This window comes from Lactuca sativa, chromosome 2 (assembly GCF_002870075.4).
Source record: "Lactuca sativa cultivar Salinas chromosome 2, Lsat_Salinas_v11, whole genome shotgun sequence".
In the NCBI taxonomy this organism is placed as follows: Eukaryota; Viridiplantae; Streptophyta; class Magnoliopsida; order Asterales; family Asteraceae; genus Lactuca; species Lactuca sativa.
In genome coordinates, this window is record NC_056624.2 from 5,712,940 (window position 1) to 5,725,483 (window position 12,544).

The window sequence follows — 12,544 nt, forward strand, 5'->3', positions numbered from 1 at the left end:
ATAACATTTGGTGTTGTGTGAAGCATTTGAGGCATCACACTTGGGGTGCTAGGCTCACAAGGTTTCAAGGGACACTTACAACAACAAGGTATGTAGTTCTATCTGTTATTCAAGTTTAAATTGTTCCCCATGTATGCTAGATAGGATCATAGCCTTGGAAATCAACTTTGCATGATAATTAGAAAAACATAGATCCAAGGTTATTAGGGTTGCATGTACACTTAGGAAGTGTTAGAATGCTCAAGACCCATCACTAATAGCCTGGGAGTTTACTCTGATATTTTATATGAGACTATGATATGTTGACGAATTTATGAGATTTTGAGATACATGTTCTATGATTTTATACTATGGTGATGATATTTATGTTTATTAAATGATTTTGAAAACGGAATTTTTGGCTGGTATCTTTTGGACTTTACATCATGGTCTTTACTTGTAATGATGAAAGACAAATCTCGGTCTTACCTACAAGTGTCATGGGCCAGATCCTGGTCTTTCATACAAACGCTAAGGGTCAGATCCCGATGTTCATATACATGTTAAGGGGGATAGATTATGGTCTTCCATGCAAGTATCACAAAGACAACTAGCATCCTACATAGTATAGTAAGAAGACTCACCTCAATTTTAAGGCAAGATAACCCATGTACTCGAGTCAATGATGTCGATTCTCTTCACACTAAGCATACCCACGGCTAAATCCTAATTAGCAATCAATCTAATAACTAACTCACAAAGAATCTTGGTTCACAATTAATTCTTCTTTGGGAAAAAGACCATTTTTCCCTTCCAAGACTAAGTCCCAACATAGTTGACCAAAAGTTAAACTACTAAAAAAGTCAACGATTAACCCTCAGTTGACCTACACTTGGCATAACACACTATTCCACGCCTAGTGTATAGACAACTACGCTCAACCTAGCCCTAAAAGTCCAAAAACCATATTAAACTCTTAATATAGAAACCAATCCCTCAAACTTTTAGATATGGACCTTTATAATGTCTTAATGGATAAAGTTTCCAACTTTACCCATTAAGACACTCCAATCAAGCAAGATCTAAACTTCATGCACTAAAATGACAAAAAATGTCAATACAACTTGCTTGGCTTAATAAACAAGCACCAAAGCATAACTTGCCAAGTCCAACAATTCCCAAGAGTGTTCCATATAGCTCAAAAGGTGTTGAAGTTCTCTCAACTCCAAAACACAAGCTCAAGCGGCAAAAAATTAAAAATATGATAAATAACAAGATCTAAAAAAACAATGAGCAAGTTGGAAGCTTTTTACTCATAATGGTCCATAAATGAAGCAAACTTGCTGGATCTATACTTGAACCCTTCATCTATGCACTTTACAACATCTTGTTCTTCAAGATTCAACCACCAAATGAAGAAGATAATCTAAAAAAGACACCAATGCTAAAAACAAGCAAGAGGGGGCTAGGGTTTCTCAAGTGATGGAGGTTGGACATGGGAAGGATCCCAAGAAGTAGGGCCTTTAAATATGGCTTAAAACCTTATCTTAGGGTTATTGTCTACTGCACCTATGATCATCATAGCCTAACCTATGGTCAATGCAGGTCATTAAATCCTCTTCCAGAAATCTCTCTCCTATAGACTATCTTACGTTGGTAAAATTTCCCAATTTCCATTTCAGCTTCGAACAATCATTAACTTCTTCGTTTCAACTCCATTTTCAGTGATATTTATATCCCCGCGAAGGTATTGACAAACCCCACAATTCTATGTAAATACTTTTGACTTAAAACATACCGAACTATAATAATTAATTCATGAAAGAGGTCTGAAACACCATTTTTTTCCATTTTACCATTTTGCTCCAAAACATAAATCAAGGAACAGATCACATAATCAGTATTATCAACATCAAAATAAGGACTAAAAATTATGCCCTTGAAGCCCAAGGCATTTACATGATCGAATTACGGTCCATAATCCTAAAATAAGAAACTTCTTGAAACCGGATGTTATAGTTTTACACATTTGGGATATGTTTATATATGTCTTTTGGTTAAAAATGACGGTGTGTGTAAATATGAGAGGGTATGTTTATATTTATTTTTGGTTAAAAAATGGTGGTGTTCGAAAATAGGAAAGGAAATCATACTTGCTAGGGAGGCAATCAAAGGTCATGTACATAAAACTCTGATGAAGGTGAGAATATACAAGTCATTGATGCAAACTCTTGTGTCAATGACTTGTACATTTGTAGGTAACCTTTTACCATATGTGAATATACAAGTCTCATGTGTATGCCCTAAATTAGTGATTTGTATATTTGTTTTTTGCCATATTTTTGCTATGTTTATATTTTATTACTAGTTTATAACGCATTATATCTAATATTTCAGACTTGTACATTTGTTTTATTTTTTTATGCCATCTTTCATGCCACATTTGATATATTTTTACTAGTTTATAATAGATGGTATTTAATATTGGTGACTTGTTTGTTTCAACATTTAAACTAAACTTTAAAGGCAAATTTAAACATTAAAGGGCTAGGAAATAAATTATGGGAGCTATTAAGTAGAGTAGAAGTTATCCTATGTGATTTACTTCACGGGATTGCAATCAGACACTTTTTGGATGTCCTCGTACTACAAGGGAATGGTTTACTAGTTCATGCAATGTTTTTGTATCCTATCCGGCCTAATGCAATAATAGATTTTTATGGACAGAAAAACTACATTTTCAAGTTGGAGAATACAAAGCATGTTATTGAGTGGAGGAGTTTTGTTTGATAAGGGGATTTAAGTTTGTTTAGTATCTGAAAAAAGGAAGACATATTGAGAAAATCATGCATCTTTCCAAAAAAACATCTTATTTTTGGCAATGTCTGCTTCGGGGAAAAACAAACAATTGATTTAAAATAAATGATTTGAAAAGTTTAATAATGAATAATGATTTTTTGAACATTTTTGACAAGTCTTGTTTGCTCATTGTGTTAGGGTTTTTGGGGAAAGAAAGAAATAATCATATAACTACATAATGGCTTTACTTTGTCTATAACCATGATGAATGGAACATGTATATTTTTTTTATATTAATTGTTTTATAAACCATTATAAGTTACAATTGTATATTGTATGTATGTATGATATAGTTTCTTATGTAATACTTTCTATGAAAATTTTGTTGACACTTAGAGGAAAATAGATGGCTTTAAAACTAAATTAGCTAACAAAAGCATTAAAGTACACATTGTGTGGATTTACGGCTCCTTTTAAGGTATGGTAAATCATCATACATTTATAAGATTTTTATATTTAACTTAATTTTGAAGTATTAACACTATTGTGCAAATAATTTTTTAGCTCTACTAGAAAACAACCTTTTACGACGCTCATTGCATGTCAAACGGCTCAGACGATGCGCAAATGCGCGTCAAGGAAGGCCCTGTCATAAAGAGAGACGACGCGCATTTACAACACTCATTTACGACGCGCGTTTACGACACGCAATGCGTATCAAGGAAGGCCCTATCATAAAGGAAGACGGCTCGCATTCACGTGTCGTAACCTTACGACGCGCGTGTTAATGACACGCAATGCGTATCAAGAAAGCCCCTGTCAAGAAAGGCCATGTCATAAATGAAGATGACACACATTTTTGCGTATCGTAAATTTAAATGTTTAAACAAATAAATTTATATTTTTATTAATTTTTAAATTAAATTTGCATTTAATTTCTCATAATAGAAATAAAATACCATATACAAAAAATACAATCCATTGCATAATATAAAATAAATTTTCATACTAAAAAAATAAAATAAATTGCACAAATTATAATGTCATACAAAGAATCATTCAAATGTTAAACAAAAATAATACATTGCTAAAATGGGTTATACATTCCTATAAAACTAACAAATAATCATACAACTCTGTTTCTTACTGGAAAGGAATGCCAAACATGATTACAAGTCTCCCTTAATCTTGATTACTCACCTGCTTAAGTAGAATGTTGTTGTTGAGAAGGTTACCTAGCAACAGAGAAAAACACAACACCTCTCCCACAATCACAACATCATTTACAGAAAAGGGTTGTCAATTACTTTCATTAAGAATTTCATTCAATCACAAAAATATTAAATAAAAGGGTGAAAAAAAGAACTTACTTTTGATAAGTTGATCTCCTTTAGAGCAAACACAACTAAAGCATTGAACAAAACCCTAGGGCCTTCTTCTAATGTAAACATAATGCTCATCTGCAAAATTGAGGCAATAAAATAAAATTTGAATATTGTTTGGGTAGTTTATATATGATTTGATAATTTGATTTAAAATACAATAAAATAAATTATATTTTTTGTTACCTTATGGGGCTTGTCAATTCATGGGATTATAGGTTCCCTTGCTAGTATTAGAAAACAAGTTATGTTATCTAAATCATCCTGAACATTCAATATAACAATTGTAAGACAAAAGGCACTACTAGAAAAATAGCCTTTTGCTGATGAGAATTCTTTTGGCAAAAAGACTTCACTCTATCAAGAGCTTCTTCAAGAAAAGATGGGCCTGCAGCAAAAGTTACACGAATCTAGTTTTTCAAACCTACAGTAAGTCCTGCAAAACCTAAAAAGAAAAGTCAAAGTGGTATATTACTATATTATATGGTTGTTTGTATTAAGATAGGAATATGTGTATCTACATGAGAACGAATAAATTGTCATAAAAAATCACCAGCCAAACCTGAACATAGTTTTAGGTGTACTGAGAAAAGTCAAAGGGGTGTTTGAAATATAGAAAAAAAGGGACATCAAGATTCAACTGTAAAACATTTGGCAAGTTTAGCCTTTGACCAAGCTGGGTAGCAATTGTTGACTTTCCAACACATGTTGTGCCACATACAAGAATAACTTGTCATCATCTTGTAAATACAAAAGAAAGATTTAATTACTAAATTAAGAATTTATAAAAGGGGACAAAAGGGGAGTTGGGAAATACCTTGTCATCATCTTGTAACGATTTATATGTTCTTGCCCATATCCCCGCCTTTCCATGAGCTGCAATCAAAGTCATAATTATGGTTATGCCTTTGATTTGAAAGTGGCATATTGTAAAAACTTAGACATGGCTAAAATGGAGATAACAGGGATATATATATATATATATATATATATATATATATATATATATATATATATATATATACACCTTAAACAAATTAGCTTCCATATCAGATTGAGAGCTGCAAAAAAACTAATATATGAGATTTAAAGAGACATATGTTAAGTAGTATTTGGAGGATGTAATATGATGACATATATGAAGTTGATGGAAGGGATGCCTTTTGTTCTTATTTAATCCCTTAAAACGCCTCTAATCCAAACTCAAACAAAAATAAAATAGATCAAAGTGATTGCACAACAAAGAGCTATAGATTATTTGAGCAAAAACTATTTGGTTTGAGATTCACAAGAAACTGTAATAAGGTAAAATTTGAATATAGTCAAAGGGCGGAGCTTGTAGGAGAAACATACTAGAGTCGGGAGAGCAACTGTGACATTTGTGAGATTCAAATTCTGAGTGTTGTAAGGCACAAGTGTTAATTCTATAGATGCAATTACAGAGTAATGTTCGTAGAGTGTTGGTAACCATGACTCGTGTTAATTTGGTGTTATGATGAAATCAAAGAAGGCATGGAATGGCTCATTCCATTGTTTTGCCTGACGGAATGTAATAGACCATTCCCTTCCAATATTGCTAATTTTCATCCCATGATCAAGAGGTGTTTTTTTCCTTTCATTCCATCATGGAATGAAATGAGAATTTGCAATATAACTCATTTTATTAATGTAATTTCTAAAGACACTTTTTTTAAAGTATTTTCATGATTTATATGACTTGCATTTTTATTTCTAGAAGTAACTAAAAAATATATAGTTTTTAGTATAATCTTATTTGGGTTTTAATAAGCTTTCATTATGTTTACTTTTAATTTGTAAATAAAAATTCATCAGCTATAATAATATAACATAAATGACCGAGTAGAGTCAAAACTACATATTATATTTACATATAATATAATACATCCATATGAAAATTCAATACAAGTCAACAAAACATATGCAGTGACTTATTCCATTACCTTGTTCATTAGCTATAAAGTCTTACCAGAGAGTGCTTGATCTCCTAAACAAACTATGAAAGTGTTGAGTCAGCTTTTTGCTGGATTTCATGGCTGGAATCACTTAACATGTTAAATAAACCAAAACTTTCAGTTGTGTATGCAAAATGATGGCTGGAATCATATTAAAGGATCTCCACATGTTAGTTGAGTCCAACAAAGTGGTGCATGCAAAATGATGGGAATACCCTTTAACTATGAAGTGGGATCAATTACCATCAACAAAATCAGGAAGAAACCGATCAAATGATGTTCATAAATGATGTTGAAAGTTGGAAGGAATGAATAGATGATGGTAGATTTGTAAAATGATAGGACTTAATAGGAAAACTTCTATTAAGTCTTTCTTTCTATATAATGTATTAGTTAAAAGGAAACAACTGAGCCGTACTTACTTGAAAAACAACACCAAAAGAGTCGGTCCCATTCACATGCTCTGCTGTGTAGCTCACAGTCTGTCACTTCCTTGCAACAACTCTGACAACTTCACATACATAAATCAAAATATCTGCAAAAGTCCAATGAACTATTGGTTATTACCTTCTCCTGCTACAATAATGGAAAGGGCATGGGTAGGAGATTATACAACTTCTTCTTTTACACCATAACAGAGGTTCCCTGTAACAATAATCATTGCATAAATTATTTACTTCTGGTAAAACACATACAACAACCAAAAACATCTTCACTTTAATAAAACATGATGATGATCCAAAATAAAATGCACAATGGGTTACCTGTATTCTTGAAACTGTAAAAAATAAGGTATTTCAAACTTGATGCGAATAAGAGCTTTTCTCTCAGGTACCGAGTCTTCAGTTGTAATACTCGAAAGTCTGAACTCTTCTCTTAACATGTATTCCTACAAAATTCATTCAAACCTCTCAATATCATAACATAAATAACTTTATACAGGCTTGGAGATATTCATATTTCATAATTCATACCAGTATTCATATTTCATAATTCAAGAAGAAAGAAACAACTCTAATAAACTTCATGTAAGAAAAATAGAAAAATAATATATACCTTTTTTTAAAGGAACCATGTTTGGGATACTCACTCTTCCGGTTCGAAGATGGGGTTCAAGAATATGGAAGCTTATGCTGGTAGGAGTGTGAAGCAGTGCTGTGATTTTAATGGTGGTGTGTGTCTGTGATTGCAACACAGAGAGGGAGGAGTGTGGTGGCTGAGCAATGTTAATAGAGAACAACATTACATGCTTCCTTATGCAGACATTTATCCCAATTTCCCCTTTCGTCTCTCACTCTAGAAACCCTAATCCCTCCGCCACAATGAACACCATTACAGTTTCCACGACGCCTTGAAAGCCCTAACCTGAATCTCTCGATCAGAAGCTACTGAACTCCACAACCTGCACACACACACCGACCGTGCTAGATCTACCACCGGAAGCTTTTCGAAGATCGTACGCAGGATATCTTTACAAATTAAAGCCGCAAAATTGGAATTCATCGGAGATATGGTGGTATATGAGTCATCGCCGGTAATTGACAACGCCATGGAAGAGGATGAGGGGTGTAGGGTTGGGGTTTGTTGTTGTTGGAGTTATTTGAAGAAGCGTATATAGAAGGAAGCAGGTCAAGGAATAGTGAAAGAAAACTGTTGGCGAGTATTCTCAAGAACAACAGAGAGATGAAGAAGGTGAAATTACAGCAGCGATGAAGTAGATGAATGGAAATCAGAAGCCCTTTTTCTTGATTGAGATGATGAAGTCGAGAGATGGAGATGAAATCGTAACCTTCGATCTTTGATTGAGAAGTTGCACTATAGTGTGAGGAGAATGAAAGATGCGTGAAAATGCTTAGGGCAAGGAGGGTAGCGGGCTTTTCTAATTTTTTGGCTTTTCTTTTCCCGCTTGTAACTAAGGAACGCGCGTTCATTAAAATTATAAAGCGACGCATACAGAAGACGCGCATTTAAGATACAGCACCCTCCGTATTTTTTTTCTTTTGACACTAATTTAAAGGCATGCAATAATGCGTGACCTAAATCCTTAAATTTTCTGAAGAGATGACACTTTTTTAATGTCACTCTCGTTTGCGTAAAATAGATTAATGAGTGTCGTGATTTGCGCGTCGTAAAAGGCTATTTTTCTAGTAGTATAGATATGCATTTAGGAGATATTTTCATCTTATCAGGAAACATTTGTGTTGCGTAGAAACGAAGATACGCACTATAGGAGGTACGATGTATCATCATCTAGTCCCTTTTCTTCAAATAACATTCAAGATGGACATTCATGTTGGATGCCACCACCACCACACATAAGAACCAAAATTTGAAAATCCTGAGGTTCAGAACCGGATACTCGAGAAAATGAATAAATAACTACTATCTTACATGCAGGAACCTATAGTTCACGACATATATATCGAAAAATCTTTCTGAAAACATATATTTTGGTGAAGAAAAGGTTACTAACATCCTAGATTGTTTGATTATGATATAATTTCTTAGTATTAATATATATTTATAAATTTAAAACTTTACTGCATGGTTTCAAAAATGAACCGAAAAAATGAATTCAATAATTTTTCTAAATGTCAGCTACATGAGGAGGGGTTAGCTGATGAGGTGTTTGTTGATGAGGAAGGGTTAAATAAAGTGTGGTTCCATCAGTCGAGGTTAAATGATGAGGCATTTTATTGATGATGTTAGTAAACACATGGTTGGTGCTAGGAATAGGCAATCATTTTCCTTTATGGGTGATCCTTATATGCACACACACACACCTAATATTTAATATATATATATATATATATATATATATATATATATATATATATTGGAAATTATTAGGGAATTATTACAAGTTGGAAAGTTTAATCTATCTATATTGGTGGGGGAAGAGACTTTTAGTGAGCTTATAAACCATTTCTCTTGAAAGGCCTTCCAAGGTTTTAGTGAATCAATAGATGGGACAAACCCAGACATGCGCACCTAGCTTAGCCGATGCCTCAAGTGCGCGAAATGACACAATTTAGGCGCATTGGCACTTGGCATGATGAATCGGTCGCTGGGAGCTGAGGATCTTTTATTTTTGACGAGTTTGGGCCAAGTCGGTTTGACCAATCCGGTCAAATGGTTGAATTCAGGGGAATATTCTGGAAGGCCAAGAAAACAAATTCCATGGAGAGCAAGACGTTGCCCTACGGTTTCTAGGGTCTAGCCTATAAGGGCCTTTTACTGCCTTCTAGGGTTTCAACACCTATAAATGCAACTCGCTAGGGGCCGTATAATACACATGAATTTTGGAGCTCTCTTGGCAATTTCTTCTTGGTTTATGAGTATTCACTTTACGTTTATCACTTTCCATTGCCGTTGGAAAACCGATGTCTGCATTAAATCTTGGGGTTTTACTATGTTGCTTACAACCGATAGAAACAAAGTAAAAACTTTAAGGACAGGAGTCTGATCCGTGTAATTTTTGTAACAACCCAAAAATTTAGATAAAAATTTTCATTTAATATTTAGAAATTACAATCATGTTTTGTTTTCCAAAATTCCATTACATTAAATCATATCGAAAATATCAAAGTATCCCAAACAATAAATGCGGAAATACTAGAGAGTGAATGCTTAGTGAGTTCCCAAAATGCACAAAACATACAACCACATAATACCATGAAAAATATATATAGAATTGCTTGGACTCTCTCCATGGTCTTCACTTGGAATGTTGTGGGCTACCCCCATGGTTTAACATCCAAGTGTCATGGGCTCCCCCATGGTCTTTACCTAGAATGCAATGGGCTCCTCGACTCCCCCATGGTCGTCATATAAGTCATTACATACCAACTAACAAAACCATTGCATATCAACTAGTAAGACCACATATCAAGTAATGGGACGGCATTAGCGCCTTCGACCTATTGGTATAATGAGAACACTCACCTCGGTCTGCTGAAAATAATTGCTGCTCGGCTACCACTCCAAAAAGTCTCACACTATATAAATATACAAATTACCCTAATTAGGAATATGACATAACCTAACCAAGGGCCAAAAATCTTAAGTCTACTAAGGCCCAAAAGTAGTTTCCTTATAATGGGCCCAACCAAACTTGGCCCATTTACATTAATGGGTCTAAGTCCTAAAGGCCCAACTCATGACCCTAGAGGCCCACAATGGAAATTGACCCACCTAACTTAATCATGTCACAACCCACGATGCAATCCTAAGCTCCTAAAGCTCAAATGTGAAGCCCACACCGAAGGTCCAAAACACCGAAACCCTCTGTTGAGTACGCGTGTCGTACTCAGCTTGTACACTAAGCGTACACACTTAAGGGATTGTACGCTGCGCGTACGAGCTTGTACGCCCAACGTACCCCAATGATTTGCTAACTATACCATTAAGCTCTTATTTGGTTCAAACACTTGCTCTAATACTCATATCTGACCTCTTTGAGGTGGATAATCATGTAAAGTTTCCAACTTTACGAGCATGCATGGCTTAATGAAACCGAAAAGCCCAAAAGAACTTAATATATGACTCAATGCTTGCATGGAGGTCACAAACACCATAAAGTTTGCACCTTTAAGCTAGAAGAGGTCACTAAACATCCAGATCTACATCTTTGACATCACAAATGGTCTTGACACATCAAGACCTTCAAAAAGGGACCAAAAAGACCAAAACAAGCCCAAAAGGAGATCTAAACAACAGATGAGCAAGGTATGGACTTTATACCTCAAGAAGCTCCCTAAGATGAAGGAAATACTGGATCTAGAAGCTTCACCACATTCAAGAATTGTACCACAAGCTTTTATTTTTGCAAACACACCCAAAAATAACTTCCTTTTTGACACTCTAAGGTCAAACTCACTTCCAATGGAAATTAGGGTTTCTAGGGGGGTTGAGAGACAAAGGAAGCTGATAGAAATGCGGTCCAAAGGTTATAAGATGGTTTAAATAGGGCACAAGACCACAACTTAGGGTTTTCAATCTAGGCAGCATACGCCTCGCGTACTAGGCTCCGATGCCCGATGAATGTGCGCCCTCGTACACTAAGCGTACATGCATGTACGCCCCACTTACGAGGGGAGGGTTTTCCTGACAAAAACTTGAATTTAAACAAAAAGAAATATACATGGATTTCGGATGTTACAACTCTCCCCCGCTAGAATTAGACTCTATCCTCGAAGTCTGCTGATGCGAATAAGTCTGAGTAATGCTCTCCGGATCCTAGGTCCATTTGGAGCCCCTTCAGTGCTGTCATTGCACCTTTACTAACTTCACTACTTTGTTACGAAGAGCTTTAGTTTTTCTATCCAGAACTGCAATGGGCTTCTCAACATAGTTCAAGCTCTCGTCCACCTGAATGACATCCAATAAGATAACTACAGACTCATCAGATACACACTTCCGCAACTGAGACACATGGAAGGTGTTATGGATCTGACTGATCTCATCAGGGAGATCCAACTGATAAGCAACCGTGCTAACTCGGGCAAAAATCCTGAATGGAACAATGAATCGGGGACCCAACTTGCCCCGCTTCCAAAAGCAGATGACATGTTTCCATGGTGACACCCTCAACAATACAAAATCTCCTACCTGAAACTCGAAGTCCAATCTGTTAGGTATTATAAGCATCAAATACACTCTATAATTGGTAGCGGAAAAATCGAAACAACAAAATGATGTAACTAAGTGTACATGCAACCTATGGATCTATGGTTTCATACTATTACATCTACCCTATGATATCAAAAATACAAAGAAGAATCACATACATCTTTAGCAGCTATAGATCTTCATGTTTGACTCCTCGTGCATGCCACCTTGTTTGGATGATAAGGATCCAAACTAGAATCCCTATCTTGTTTCACACTCAATAAACTCAAAAGAGTAGAATCAAAAATATAAACTATGAGGGGATAAACTATAATGAAAGTTCTTCCACAAGGAGGGAGAAAGAAGGTGGTGAATAACTCAATCCAAGAATAAGCAAGGAGGAGTGAATCCTTAAGGCCCTATTTATAGCCTTGGATACCTCCTAGGGTTTTATCCTCAAGCCCATGTAGGATGGGATAGCCCTAGAACGAAATTCCCTTTCTCCAAAGAGAATTTTCGTTCACAACCTTCCTTCTAAGGTTCTGGAATGTTCCTGATTAACCAACTATTGATTAATTAATATTCAACCATTCTATTAATTAAACTATTAATTAATTCCCAAATTATTTTCCAATTAGTTTCTAATTGATTATTAAACCATAATAATTAATAAACTATTCCTCTTTTTATTTATTCTACTTAATTTGAGTCTTGAGAGCAACCCAAGAGGACCCTGCTATTATTAGAAATATCACCAATAGTTAATGTTTGACTTTAATTTGTTATGGTTTATTGTTTGAC